Here is a 15094-nt window from a genome sequence, read left to right as displayed (position 1 = left end):
TAAGATATATGTAGTTAATTTTTTTAATTATAATTTTTTATTTTATATAGTTTATATTTTATTATGATAATATTTTTTTTAACGATACATATTTTTACTGGGTGATTTTGTTGTGTGTTAGGTGTTCTAACTATTCAAGATGGCAAATTTATTATTGAAATGAAATTCGGTTCCAAGAATTCTGTAATCATAGTCATAGCAAATTAGCAATCAAGAATTACACAATTTCTAAAGAAATTGATTATAAGGTGTATGTATCTGAGCCTGTAACGTTGTATGCGAAATTTCTAGTTAAGCATTGTTTGTAATCGAAGTTTACCATTACTTAATCATTACACTTTAACTATCCATTTTTACTTCCTCCAACCTCTCCAATTAAATTCATAAAATTTCATCAACTAAATTTATTTATACTCTACATTAATTGATGGCAACTATATATAATAAAATAATTGGACTAAAAATCCCTTACCTCGCTTTTCAAGCTCTCCAATTTTCGAAACCTCTAATCAATCAACAAGAACCCGTAATAAATTACAACATTTACACAACAATAATTATTTTAGCTCATATGGATATATTTCTCCGGTCAATAAATTTTTCCGTACCTTAAAAGTAGGGTGTTTGTCATGTGATTTGGATTGATTTTGAATAAAAAATTTATTTGATTCGAACATTAATTTTACTTGCGTTGCGATTTGGATTGGATAATTTTTTTTAAAAAAATCTAATCCGATCCAATTTCAAATATACAGTTTGGATTAGATTGGATTTGTGGTTTTGTAAATTAAAAAAATTAAATATATATAACAAGTCTCAATATCAATTTTTAAATAACTAATAATGACATAACAAGTCTCAACAATATCTCAAATATTTATTAAATAATAATAATAATAATATAAAAATATATAACAAATTAAATATGTTATAAGTATAATTGTAAATATAATAATAAAATAATAATATTATAGCACATTGTGCGGTTTGAATTGAATTGGATCGGTTATGAAAAGTAGACCTAAAATCCGATCCGATCTAGCGGTTTACAAAAAATAGAATCCAATCACATCCAAATTAGTGCGGTTTTAATCAATTTTCAATTTGGATTGAATTGGATGAACGGTTTAATTTGAATCAGTTTGAATTTGATCACCCATACCTTGAAGCTTTGGAGTTTGGATCTCGACACTTTAGAACTCAAAAATGAAGCTTTTCTAACAAAGAGTTGCTCATTAGGAAATGTCTCATTCACAGCTGTGGGTTATTGCACAACATCTTTAGGCTCAATCTTGGAAAGATGATCAGCCACTTAATTCTCTGACCTTTTTCTGTCTCTAATCTCAATATCAAACTCCTGAAGAAGGAGCATCCACCTAATCAATCTTGATTTAACATCCTATTTGGTCAAAAGGTACTTAAGAGCAACATAGTCAGTATAAACAATAACCTTAGAACCAATCAAATAGGACCTAACTTATCAGATGCAAAAACTACAGCTAATAGTTCCTTTTTTGTAGTTGTGTAATTTTTTTGTGCGTCATTTAACAGACGACTAGTATAATAAATGACATGCACAAGCTTGTCTCTGTCCCAAGACAGCTCCTATAGCATGATCACTGGCATTACAAATCAATTCAAATGGTAAATCCCAATTAGGAGGAGCTATGATGGGTGCAAAGACCACCTATTTCATAGTTGGATTTAGCCGCCTTTGTAGTTGTACTACAGGTTTAGCATCCTCCTCAAGTAGAATCTTGTGCATACACATAGCCGGACTTATTCCTTTCAAGTCACTAATGGTCTATCCAAGAGCTATTTTGTGGCTTCTAAGCACGTGTACTAATGCCTCCTCTTCATCATGACTCAGAGAGGAGCTAATAATCATTGAATAGGAATCCTGCTCGCCTAGAAAAGCATACTTAAGAGAGGGAGGCAAGGGTTTCAACTCAAACTTGGGTGGCCCTTCCTCCTTAGTTTGCGTGTTTGGTTCTCCCTTTTGTAGTAGTGAATCATCAATCTCTAGCAAACCATCCTTTCAAGGGGTTCTAAAACACTATCAAGCTCTTCCGCTTCAAAAACCTCTTCAATTAATGGCTCAATTAAATCAACTCTCATACATCCCTCAAAATCACTAGGATGTTGCAAGGCCTCAAGCACATTAAGAACAACCTCTTCATTATTGACTCTCAGAGTCAATTCACCATTTTGCACATCAATAAGGACTCTCCCTATAGCTAAAAAGGTCTTCCCATATGAAAATCTTATACATTCTCTTGAATTCGGTAAACGACTGGTACACGGAATCGTGATTACACTTTAATTATGTAAAATTCATTGCTCTTTCTTTCCCTGGAAATGGCGCCAAAAACATGATGCCAAGACCATGGTTCACAACTCCGTGTAACTAACCAGCAAGTGCACTGGGTCGTCCAAGTAATACCTTACGTGAGTAAGGGTCGAATCCCACGGAGATTGTTGGTATGAAGCAAGCTATGGTCACCTTGCAAATCTCAGTCAGACAGATATAAATTGATAATGGTGTTTTCGAATAATAATTAATAGAATAGGGATAGAAATACTTATGTAAATCATTGGTGAGAGTTTCAGATAAGCGAATAGAGATGCTTTCGTTCCTCTGAAACTCTACTTTCCTGCTATCTTCATCCAATCAGTCTTACTAGCACTCGCGAGTTTGAAGCTCGTCACAGTCATTCAATCATTGAATCCTACTCGGAATACCACAGACAAGGTTTAGACTTTCCGGATTCTCTTGAATGCCGCCATCATTCTAGCTTACGCCACGAAGATTCTGGTTAGGAGATCTAAGAGATATTCATTCTAGCTTATTTCATGTAGAACGGAAGTGTTTGTCAGGCACGTGTTCATAGGGGAGAATGGTGATGAGCGTCACACATAATCATCACCTTCCATTCAGATTGAAGTACGAATGAATATCTTAGAAGCGAAATAAGATGAATTGAATAGAAAACAGTAGTACTTTGCATTAATCTTTGAGGAACAGCAGAGCTCCACACCTTAATCTATGGAGTGTAGAAACTCTACCGTGAAAATTACATAAGTGAAAGGTCCAGGCATGGCCGAGATGGCCAGCCCCTCTGATCCAAGAACCAGACGTCTAAAGATCTCAAATACAATAGTGAAATGTCCTATTTATAATAAACTAGCTACTAGGGTTTACAGAAGTAAGTAAATGATGTAAAAATCCACTTCCGGGGCCCACTTGGTGTGTGCTTGGGCTGAGCTTTGAGTGTTGCACGTGTAGAGGTCCTTCTTGGAGTTGAACGCCAGCTTTTGTGCCAGTTTGGGCGTTCAACTCTGGTTTTGGCTCCTTTTCTGGCGCTGGACGCCAGATTTGGGTAGAAAGCTGGCGTTGAACGCCAGTTTACGTCGTCTATTCTTGGCCAAAGTATGGACTATTATACATTTCTGGAAAGCCCTGGATGTCTACTTTTCAACGCAATTAGAAGCGCGCCATTTCGAGTTCTGCAGCTCCAGAAAATTCACTTTGAGTGCAGGTAGGTCAGAATCCAACAGCATCAGCAGTCCTTCTTCAACCTCTAATGCAAAGATCAAACAAGAAGACTTACCAAGAACAACTTGAAGATCATGAAGAACACTTATGAATGCATGAATTTTCGAAAAATGCAGGATGCACATGCAATTGACACCAAACTTATAACATGACTCAAGACTCAAACAAGAACACAAAAAATATTTTTGATTTTTATGATTTTCTAATTTTTTTGTATTATTTTTTTTTCGAAAATATTTGGGAAAAAGGAAGCAATGAATTCATAATCCTCAATCAAAATCCTGGGAGTTAGACATGGCTTAATAGACAGCCAAGCTAAAACATGTTATATGAAACACTAGAATTCATTCTTAAAAATTTTGAAGAAAAATATATTTTTGAAAACAAATTTTTTTATTTAAAAATTTTTTCGAAAACACAGGAGAAAATTTTGAAAAATTTTTGAAAAGAAAACAAAAAGAAAATTACCTAATCTGAGCAACAAGATGAACCGTCAGTTGTCCAAACTCGAACAATCCCCGGCAACGGCGCCAAAAACTTGGTCCGCGGAATCGTGATTACACTTTAATTATGTAAAATTCATTGCTCTTTCTTTCCCTGGAAATGGCGCCAAAAACATGATGCCAAGACCATGGTTCACAACTCCGTGTAACTAATCAGCAAGTGCACTGGGTCGTCCAAGTAATACCTAAATAAGATGAATTGAATAGAAAACAGTAGTACTTTGCATTAATCTTTGAGGAACAGTAGAGCTCCACACCTTAATCTATGGAGTATAGAAACTCTACCGTGAAAATTACATAAGTGAAAGGTCCAGGCATGGCCGAGATGGCTAGCCCCTCTGATCCAAGAACCAGACGTCCAAAGATCTCAAATACAATAGTGAAATGTCCTATTTATAATAAACTAGCTACTAGGGTTTACAGAAGTAAGTAATTGATGCAAAAATCCACTTCCGGGGCCCACTTGGTGTGTGCTTGGGATGAGCTTTGAGTGTTGCACGTGTAGAGGTCCTTCTTGGAGTTGAACACCAGCTTTTGTGCCAGTTTGGGCGTTCAACTCTGGTTTTGGCTCCTTTTCTGGCGCTGGACGCCAGATTTGGGTTGAAAGCTGGCGTTGAACGCCAGTTTACGTCGTCTATTCTTGGCCAAAGTATGGACTATTATACATTGCTGGAAAGCCCTGGATGTCTACTTTCCAACGCAATTAGAAGCGCGCCATTTCGAGTTCTGCAGCTCCAGAAAATCCACTTTGAGTGAAGGTAGGTCAGAATCCAACAACATCAGCAGTCCTTCTTCAACCTCTAAATCTGATTTCTGCTCAAATCCCTCAATTTTAGCCAGAAAATACCTGAAATCACAGAAAAACACACAAACTCATAGTAAATTCCAGAAATGTGAATTTAACATAAAAACTAATGAAAATATCCCTAAAAGTAACTAGATCCTACTAAAAACATACTAAAAACAATGTCAAAAAGCGTATAAATTATCCGCTCATCAACGACGCCATTGACTTTGATCATTTTTCTCTTGTAAATCTTATACTTTGATTCAGCTTGACTTTAATTCTGATAAATGCAAAATTTTTCTCTCATTGTTTCCATTAAAGTCCTTTAAACTCTCAATGCGTCCGCCTCTTATTCGTAAACTACCGTTTGAATCTTTCAGAACGTCTACCCTTGTCATTATACTTCTCTTTATGAATTTTGTACTTCCTGATATAACATTGGAATCGTTTGGGGTACGATGCCGACCCTTGAATCTTTGAAATGTAAAGTACCCCCCTTTTATTATATTGTATTGGCTTATGTGTTCTAAATTGTGTCACTCAGTTTGATATGTCGTTCCTCCTTCTCTTTTCTTGAAATGTAATTTAAATTTCCTTACTTCGCCATTTGTACCTTACGCATATCTTAACTATTTATACTTCTGACTATGTTAAAACTCTTGCAACATGGCTATTAATATCATATTCCTCCACAAACTATGAAACCCCCGTCATCATTTGAAGTTGTTCCGCGATAATGCGTCACCATAGTCTTTAATCATTCCTTTTCTATGAAACCTCATACTTCTTCAACTCAGCTTGGATATGTTTCAAACTAATGTGCTGAATTTCTTCTTTGAAGTTGTCAATTGATTTTTTTTCTAGCAAACTTCGTTACTTGAGCATCCTTGTTTACATGCAATTGTATTTATTCTTTCAAATTCTCGCGAACGCGGTCCTTGGTGTTTTTCTTTCTTTTCTATGGTCTATTATCCTTCTGAGTAAACTTCTTGCGACTGTTAGACTTAGTAAACGATACATTAGTCCTTTAGGACACGTTTGGTGAACGTAAAAGGTGAAACTCGTAAGTATACGACATCATAGGGAGTTGTGAAACCTTGTTTTACGTGAAAGAGTTCTGTTGATGTGGGATTTAAGACCAGCAGTAAGGTTTGCAAAGTGTTTAACAAAGTTGAGAACCTTCGGATGAGTTGCTCAATGAAGTACGGTTAAGAATGATGGAGATAAGTTATGTTGAAGTTTGAATAGTTGAGTCTCTGAAGTTGGTATGAGATTAGTATACGAACGTTAAGCACATCGTTTTAACTCCGGCTAGTTTTATAACCTTTTGCCGCCTTACTTTACCATCACATGTTTGAAACATATCGCCTTGTACATCACGCCTATCTTGTAACTTCTGTTTCGCATAACACTTATACCCTTTATACCTTTATGCCATATGAAAATTCTGGTATTTGGAATTATATGAATAAATATACTGAGAACTTTTTGCCTTTTCCTTAAATAAGTTCTTCCTTAAATAAGTTCACGAGTGAAGTAATATGAAAATCTCTTTCATTTTGTATCAATTTTTGAGGACGAAATTTTTATAAGATGTGTAGGATGTAAGACCCAAGACTTTTGAAAAGTCCTATTTTGAACTAATTCCAAATTATATATATTTATTTATAGTTTTAATTTCAGAAATTATTTTTATTAAAAAATAATTAAAGGCAATTAATTGGATTTGAAATAAATTAAGATTTTTTTTATTTAAACTCTATACCTAAGAATTATTTTCCTATTTATGATTTAATGTTCTAGAAATTTGAAAATAATGGAGTTTGGCTATTTAAATTAGAATTTTGTCTAATTTTATAATTATTGAATTATTTTCTATATTTAAATTATAAAATTGGTAGTTATGAAATAATAATAATTTTATATGATTTGGATTAAATGATTAATATTTTTTATATATTAATACTGCTATGATAATTTAATTTATATCATATAATAAAGATAAAGAGAAATTAATTATATTACCATGGATTTTCAATTAGAGTAATTTATTGATAATCAATTAGTACTTTTATACCACAAATAATATTTTAAAGTAATTTTAGAGATTAAATTAGTTTTTAAATATTAATACTTTATACTCCAATTTTATTAAAATTACCAAACTATCCCTATACCTAATTTTTACCAAAACCCTAATTTTATTACATTTTCTCCCTTTCCTTGTCTCTGCACCGCCATACCCTTTCCCATACCGTCCTTGTCCAGATGCACCCTTTCTTCAGCTTCAGTAAATTAGGAAAAAGAAAAGAAGAAAGAAAGAAAGGGAGAAAAGAAACAGGGAGAGCAGAGGAGGGCGGAGAAGACAACCGCGCCGGCGCGCTGGGCCTCACCGCCGCCGTCGCGTCGCTGTCGGACCATGGAGAGAGGGCGTTTGCAGAGGGAGCCATGGGAGAGAGAGAAGGTTTGGCAGAAGAGAGGTCGCGTTGCTAGGTCGCGCAGCTACCTCGCCGCCGCTTGCCGTGCTGTGTCGCGTCGCCGTCCAGCCATGTCGAAGGAGAGGCGTCGCCGTTTTGAACCCGCGTCGCCGTCACGGTCGACTGGGCCAGCTGAGGGAGAGTGAGATTGGAGGAAACAGAGGCTGGGAACAGAGGAAGAGGAGAGGAAGGAGGGTCGCCGCGCTGTGCAGCTTCCTGCGCCGGTTGCCGTCGCCACCATCGAATCATCGTGTCGCCACGCTGGAGTCGTCGCTGCCATCATTAATGGTGAGTCAGTTAAGTCCTAGCCATGAGAACACCATCTCTGAACCCTTATTGCTCTGTAAAATACCCTGTATTGTCTCTGATGTCCTTGGCTATATTGTTTGGTGGGGTTTGTCTCAATTGGAGTCACTGGTGGAGGTGTTGCCGCTGCTGAAAACCAACGATGGGGCTATTGCTGGTTCTGATTCTATTATCCTGGTACTGGTCTAAACTTTCCCTTGGGCTTAATCCATTTGCACGTTCTGTTTTGTCATTGCTATAGTTATCATATTTTTGTATTAATTCAATTTTAGTTTTTGCTTTGTCTTGAATTCCTAGGGCTGTTTCTGTCCTTGATCATATTAGATTCAAAATTCTTGTCCTGCTGCAACCATCATCATCACCGCAAAATTAACGTTGCTGTTGTTCCAATGGATGCGGTGTCCTCGATTTCATTGGAATTATCACTGTTGCTGCGAATTTAAAATAAACGGATTTATCACAGTTAATTCCTACGGATTCGACTTTCTGAGGTAGGGGTTTTCTTAAAATCTATTTTATATTACAGAGTTGTGATAAATAGATATCGATGCAAAGGGATTTACTTCTGCGATTATATTTGTCTTATGGATGTGATGGTTTGTTGGACTGAGTTATTGGGTGCTTGATTGCGTGAGTGGTATGTGATTGTGGATAAAAACCGGTTTAGAATGTCATTTACTTGATTATTAAGAAAGGTGAATTTTCTTGGTTTTAGAATTTACTTAGTAACATAAATGAAACGATTTTGGAAATAATTTGAGATATGAAAATAAATTGATTCTGGGAGCGGTTTGATTGTGAGTTGGTTTGATTTTATGAATGATTTAATATTTGAGCTGATTCAATTTTAAAAAGAGTTTTATTATTAGAATTGGTTGATTTGAAAATAATTTGACATTGGAACAGGTTCAATTATGGAAAATGTTTGAGGTTTGGAAATGATTGAGAAAAGGTTTGAGAAATGTTTGGATGGGACCCGAAAAGGGTGGCAGTGTCCGAGTTTTAGAGGGGATGCTGCCGAAATTTTATAAAATTGAAAGTTTTATTTAAAGTAATTAATTAAAAAGATTTGTTTTTAAGCATTATACGTTTTAAGATTGATTTGTCTATCAAAGAAAGAATTTTGTTTTGAAATTGAGATTGTTAACGAACAGAATGAAAAAGAGGATGATGAGGATTTTACTTGAAATATGGCTTTGAAATGAACTTGGAAATGAGATTTGGATTAATAAATGATTATGAAGTTGAGAATGTTGAGATGTGAACTTTGAATTATTCACATGGCTTATGAATTTGAAATATCTGAGATACGAGGTTCCCTGGATTAAGTGCCGTGGCTTGCCACCACGTGTACCAGGTTGAAAACTCGATACTCTGTTGACCCTTCGACGTAAGTGTGTGACCGGGCACTATATAAATTCCCGGGAATGTTACCCCCATTGAGTAATATTGATTATTTGAGAAAAAGCTATGCATAGACTCTTGGGGATGCACGTCGGGGGACAGTCTAAGTACAATTCAGACTTGTCGGGTTGGCTGGATAACCGATAGATGAGCCTCATCAGCCATAGGACAGGCATGCATCATATGCATTTGTTTGATTTGCTTAAGTTTGAGCTTGTTTCGGTTTGCCTAATTGCTAAACTGTTCGTAACTGCTACTTGAACTATTTGATGTAACTGCTGCCTACTTGTGCTTTCCTTGTCTGCCTTGCCTGTGTTTGTCCTGGCGTGCTACATTTGAGATTGAACTTTGGTACTGAATTAATGATTGTGTTGTTTGATTGCGTGATTGGTTTCTGATTGAGATTTTCTTATAAGAAAGGAAAGGTTTCGGATTTCTGAAAGATTAAACATTGTTTCTTTGAAAAGGTTTTGAACGATTACCTGTTGGTTTTTTTAAAAGATTCATAAGGCAATGATAATCACTGAACTTGAAAACAGTTTTCCTATTAAATATCTTCTTATGACAACTTTGAAACTCCATGGTGAGACCGTGTGGTTATGTTCTCACCTCCCTACAGCTTTACTTTTCAGGAACCGAATGAAGAAGCACTAAGAAGAGTTATACTGCGTTTGGTTTATATGTTGTTGCATTAATTAGATTATTTTCTTCCCTTGTCTTTGTTATTGGAATTTTGTAAGAGGGATAGGAGTTGTATGTTTTATATATATATATATATATATATTATATTATAAGATATTATGTAAGAAGTCTTGTATATGAATCTATGCCTGCTTGTTTATTTTAGATGAAGTATGTATTTCCGGTTTATAAAGTGATTAACGATACGGTGTTGAGTCACAGGCTCCTATTTTAATATTTAATATGTAAAGTAGTCGTAATACTTCTTGCTATCAGAGTAGCGCAGCCGGAAGCGTGACTTCTGATAGTGAGGGTGTTACAGTCAACAATTTCTTCATGAATTTAGCATAGAGAGACATTTGCTCCAAAGGTTCTGCAAAAAGAATGTTGATCTGAAGCTTCCTGAAGTCTTCTAGAAATTTTGAAAATTGCTTGTCTTTGGATGCCTTCTGAAGCCTCTAAGGATACGACATTTTTGGCTTGTACTCAGACACTGGAGACTTCACTTTTATTGCTCAACATCCACCAGATTAGGCTTGTTCATATGTCTCTTAGGGGCATGCTCCACCTTGTCCTGAGCCTCCTCCAAAGCTTCTTTCTCAACCAGCTCCTCACTAACTTGTGCTTCTATACCTGCTATCTTACCACTCCAATTGGGTTGGGCATTGTATCACTAGAAAAGGTGTGAGGAGGTCTCTCAGCTACTTGCTTGCTTAACTGACCCATTTGAACCTCCAAATTTCTAATTGAAGCTCTAGTTTCTTGCATGAAACTATTAGTGTTTTTTTAGAGTTCTGCAACTAAAGATTCCAAGTCAGAGAATCTCTGAGAAGGATGGGTGTATGGTATTGTTGAAAGGACTGAAACTGATAGTTGTTGTTGAAATTACTCTGATAGAAATTGTCCTGAGGAGAGTTGTTATTGTTAAAATTTAGTTGCCTCTGTGGTTGATTTTTCCATCCAAAATTTGGGTGATTTTTCTGTCCCAAATTGTAAGTTTTTGAAAAAAGGTCATTATTGGGGGGTCTGAAGGAATTACCCATATAATTAACCTGTTCAGAGGGAAACTGACTATAATCAAAATGCTCACCTTGAGAAAATCCGTCACTCATGTCATAAGAAGCATCTTGGGTGTTAATAGCTGAGGCTTGTAATTTACCCAAGTGTTGAGTAATGGTATTTATTTGTTGAGACGTGACTTTATTTTGAGTAAGAATAGTATCCAAAGCATCTAGTTCCATGACTCTCTTTCTAATGGCGATTTTCTTAGAAGAATATAAATATTGGTTGTTAGCAACCATCTCAATCAACTCTAAAGCCTCCTCAGTGGTTTTCTTCTGTGAAGAGATCCTCCTGCAAAATTATCCAAAAAAGTTTTGGCGGCTTGAGTAATCTCTTCATAAAAAAAATTTGCAACTGTATCCATTCTGGAAATATGTCGGTAGGGCACTTTCTGAGGATAACCTTGTACCTCTCCCAAACTTCATAGAGAGATTCACCCTCTTGTTGCCTGAAGATCTAAATATCAGTCCTTAACTTGGTCAACCTTTGAGGTGAAAATAATTTAGTCAAGAATCCGTTAACCACGTTGTCCCATGTATCCAGACTCTCCTTGGGTTGTGTGTCAAGCCACTGCTTGGCTCGGTCCCGTACAACAAACAAAAAAAGCAACAACCAATAAATATCAGGATGGACTCTATTAGTCTTCACTGTATCACAAATCTACAGAAAATTAGAGATGAACAAGTTTGGATCTTCGTAGGGGAGTCGATGAAACTGACAGTTTTATTACAACAAAGTAATGAGTTGAGGCTTCAACTCAAAATTATTAGCATTTATAGGGGGGCACAACAATGCTATTGCCATAGAAACTAGGATTTGGAGCAGTGTAAGAACCTAGAGTTTTCCTAGGTTGCTCAGGAGCATTAAGAGCTTTAGGAATAACAACAACGTTGATGTTGTTTATCTCCATAGTGATTTCTTCAATTTCCTCCTCAGAATTCTCCTTGAGACTTTCAATAGCTCTATAAGCTCTAGCCTGCTATTGGCATCTTCTAATAGTCCTTTCAATCTCAGGATCAAAATTAAGAAGAGGTTCCTTATCTCTGTTCCTACTCATAAACAAATAGAAAACAAGAAAAGTGAGAATCTCTACCTTAGAGTGAAGAGAATTTCCAGTGAAATAAACAGAATAAAAAAAGTAGAATAAAATAAAATAAAATAAATAAATAAAAGAAGAAAAATAGAAAAAAATTTAAGCAAAAATTTTAAAACTAAGGAAGAAAAATAAGAAAATAAAATGAATAAAACTAAGGAAAATTAACACAAAAATTTCAAAAATTAAAGAAGAAAAATAAGCAAATTAAAGCAAGAAAACGTCTAATCTAGGTAATCAAATAATAGATATTTGTCAATCGCAGTTAATCCCCAACAACGGCGCCACAAATTTGATGCGAATTTTGAATACCACAAATTAATCGGTAAGTACATCAGGTCGTACCAAGTAATAACTCAGGTGAGTGAGTGTCGATCCCACGAGAATTAATGGACTAAGCAACAATAGTTGAGTGATTAAACTAGTTAGACAAGGTAAAATGAGTGGTTTCAAGTTCAAGTAGCATAAAATAGTAAATCAGAGAATGCAGGAAAGCAAACAGTGAATGATTGGTAGAAATAGTATGAGAAAATAGTTAAGGTTTTGGAGATGTTTAAAATTCCGGAATAACAATTCTTATGATTGATAGAAATAGTATGAGAAAATAGTTAAGGTTTTGGAGATGTTTAAAATTCCGGAATAACAATTCTTATCAATTACTTTAATCATGTAAAGATTCAATTCATAGCAAATCTTAAGTGATCAAACCTTAATTTCTTAGTAGTTTAATCTCCTCTAACTCAATCAACCGCCAATTCCTTGGTCACTTAATTTAAATTAGAAGATTAAGTCCAATTCTAGTCTACGAGTCACACAAACCCTAAGTACCCAAAAATGAGGCGATTATATGTCACATATCGCGTTAAATCCAGATAGTTAGAGAGTTATGAGGAATTAATTTTAAGCTGTGATATAACTTTTTCAAGATTTAATAAGAATTCATATAGAAAAAGAGTTATCTTCTAATATACTTTAATTCCTAGGATGAAGAACGAAATAAATTCTTGAATTTAAATTAGTGCTTAATTAAGAGTAAAATGACAATAATATTAATCCATTAAAATAAACAGAGCTCCTAACCTTAACAATAAAGGTTTAGTTGCTCATGGCTCAAAGAAAAAAGTGTAAAGTACGGAATGAAGTCGAAGAAGAGAAGAGAGTGCGAAGGGCAAAATTTTTTCTCCTTTTATATCTAATCCTAATTGATACAAAATTAAATTTCTAAAACCCTATAAAAAAAATTTTCTTGATTAAAAAATTAAATTAAAAACCAAAAGAAGCCTTTGGTGGATTGTTGCTACACGTGTGGTCCCTACCTGAATACGCAGACCTAGCGCTAAATGCCGAGCAGTGGCATTTAGTCCCATCAAACAAAATGCAAATTCTAACTTTCTGGGCACATGGCGCTAAACGCCGGGTAATGGTGTTTAGTGCCACCTTCACAAAATTTGTGCACGATTTACGAAGTACCCGACACTAAACGCTGAGTTGTGGCATTTAGCACCAATTTCACAAAATACTTGTATGAATCACGAGGCCTGTGATGCTAAACGCCGGCGCCAGCTTAACAACAACTACTTTTTTTACTTTTTTTCTACACAAACTCTATCAAATTTAGCCGAATTTTTTTATAATCAACAAAATGGTAATGCAACTCAAAGTAACATTCATGATGTTTTAAAACACCAAAATCTCATAAAAATTTAACAAATCTATCTCTAAATTATTAAAAAAAATAGAAAAATACTCACGCGTCAAACCTGTGATTCAATTCTCTACCCTTTTGGTTTTTCCACCGTGTTCAGTGCTATTCCTGCTTTCACCAAAAAAGGAGATATAACTGTAGCGTAAGTGTGCATGAACTCATCTTTGAATATTAACTATGTTAATCTTGTTCAGTTTTTCCTCAATTTTAGTCTCATGACGTTTTTAGTGGTCTTTAATACAGATATTTGGTAGTTTTATTTGATTTTTTTTACCACTTTTATTAGCGTGGTCTAAAGAAAGAACTGAGTTACTAGTATCATCTTGATATATATTCGTAGCAAAATAATGCTTGTATGATTGTGTCATCTTGTTCCACTTGGTACAAGCTGATCAGTGGAGGCTGCATTATATAAACCCTCATGTTTCACAAATTGGTTTTTATCTTTTGCAGTGATGAAGGAGTTAACTGGGCAATATTCAAGAATATATTATGCACGATATATTAGCTTCACATGTTCACATTATTGTATTTCCATAAAATTCCTTTAATGTTTAGCATTAAAAGCAGGTGGCTACATGAATTGCATGTCTCTTCTTGCAATGTTGATAAATTGTGCTATATGAAATACTATTGTTGCTGAGATAGGACAATATTCAAGAACTACAAAATTCAAGATATTTACAATAGATAAAATATACAATTTGTACCTTAACAGAGGACAAAATCTGTCCGTAACTAAAAATCTGTAATAGACAAAATTTATAATCTATCTGTAATGAGTAATTTTTTAATTGTGGGTTGGGATTAGAGCCGTCAGTAGCGGTAGTGACCCGGGTGGTTGAATTGGAAGGAGAGAAAAATTAAATTGTGCATGAAGAGTGATGATGGCAGTGATACTGGTGTGGTGGAAGGGTGGATAGAATTTTCTTTAGTAGGGGTTTAGTTATTTTATTTTGTTTTATCAGGGGTAATTTAGTCTAAAAATTAAAAAACGGTGATTTTAATACTAAGTTTAACGTTAAAGATGATGATAATAATAAAAAAAGGTTGGAAATAATTTTGATTTTGACTAAAGATGTTACAGACGAAAAAAGTATTTAACTTTTTTTATTCTTTTACATAAAATACTTTAAATAAATATCATAATTCTTGCGGTTCTTACAAAAATTAAATCAATTAATCATTAAGAGTGATTTAAAACTTCTAACAAATATTATTAGGAAGAAAAAAGACCAAAATATACCCAATTATTTTTCTTTTTGTTATGCATGCACATAGCCGAATTAGATCTTTGTTTTGGTTACACATATAAAGAGCATTGTTTGTGTAAATATGAAGTGATAAATTTTCATTCATGCCATGCAAGTAGTTCTCAAATGTATTTGCTATTTTTTTTTCCCCTTTGCATATTTTTTAATAACCCTTGAAAATTTTAATTTATTTGTTATCATTTTCTAATATTTAAATGTTTAAAAAATTAAATATATTATTTTTTAATTTGAAAATATCAGAAAATA

The 15094-nt window shown here is 34.6% G+C and overlaps 1 long non-coding RNA gene across 1 annotated transcript; it reads left to right on the top strand.

Annotated features, from left to right (window-relative positions):
- LOC110264137 lies at window positions 7754-9701 on the top strand. Its single transcript, XR_002349869.1, has 3 exons — window positions 7754-7806; window positions 7927-8120; window positions 9666-9701. It is a non-coding gene; the product is annotated as an uncharacterized LOC110264137 (long non-coding RNA).

This window comes from Arachis ipaensis, chromosome B06, assembly GCF_000816755.2.
Source record: "Arachis ipaensis cultivar K30076 chromosome B06, Araip1.1, whole genome shotgun sequence".
Lineage (NCBI taxonomy): Eukaryota > Viridiplantae > Streptophyta > Magnoliopsida > Fabales > Fabaceae > Arachis > Arachis ipaensis.
This window is presented reverse-complemented; position numbering and strand designations above follow the sequence as displayed.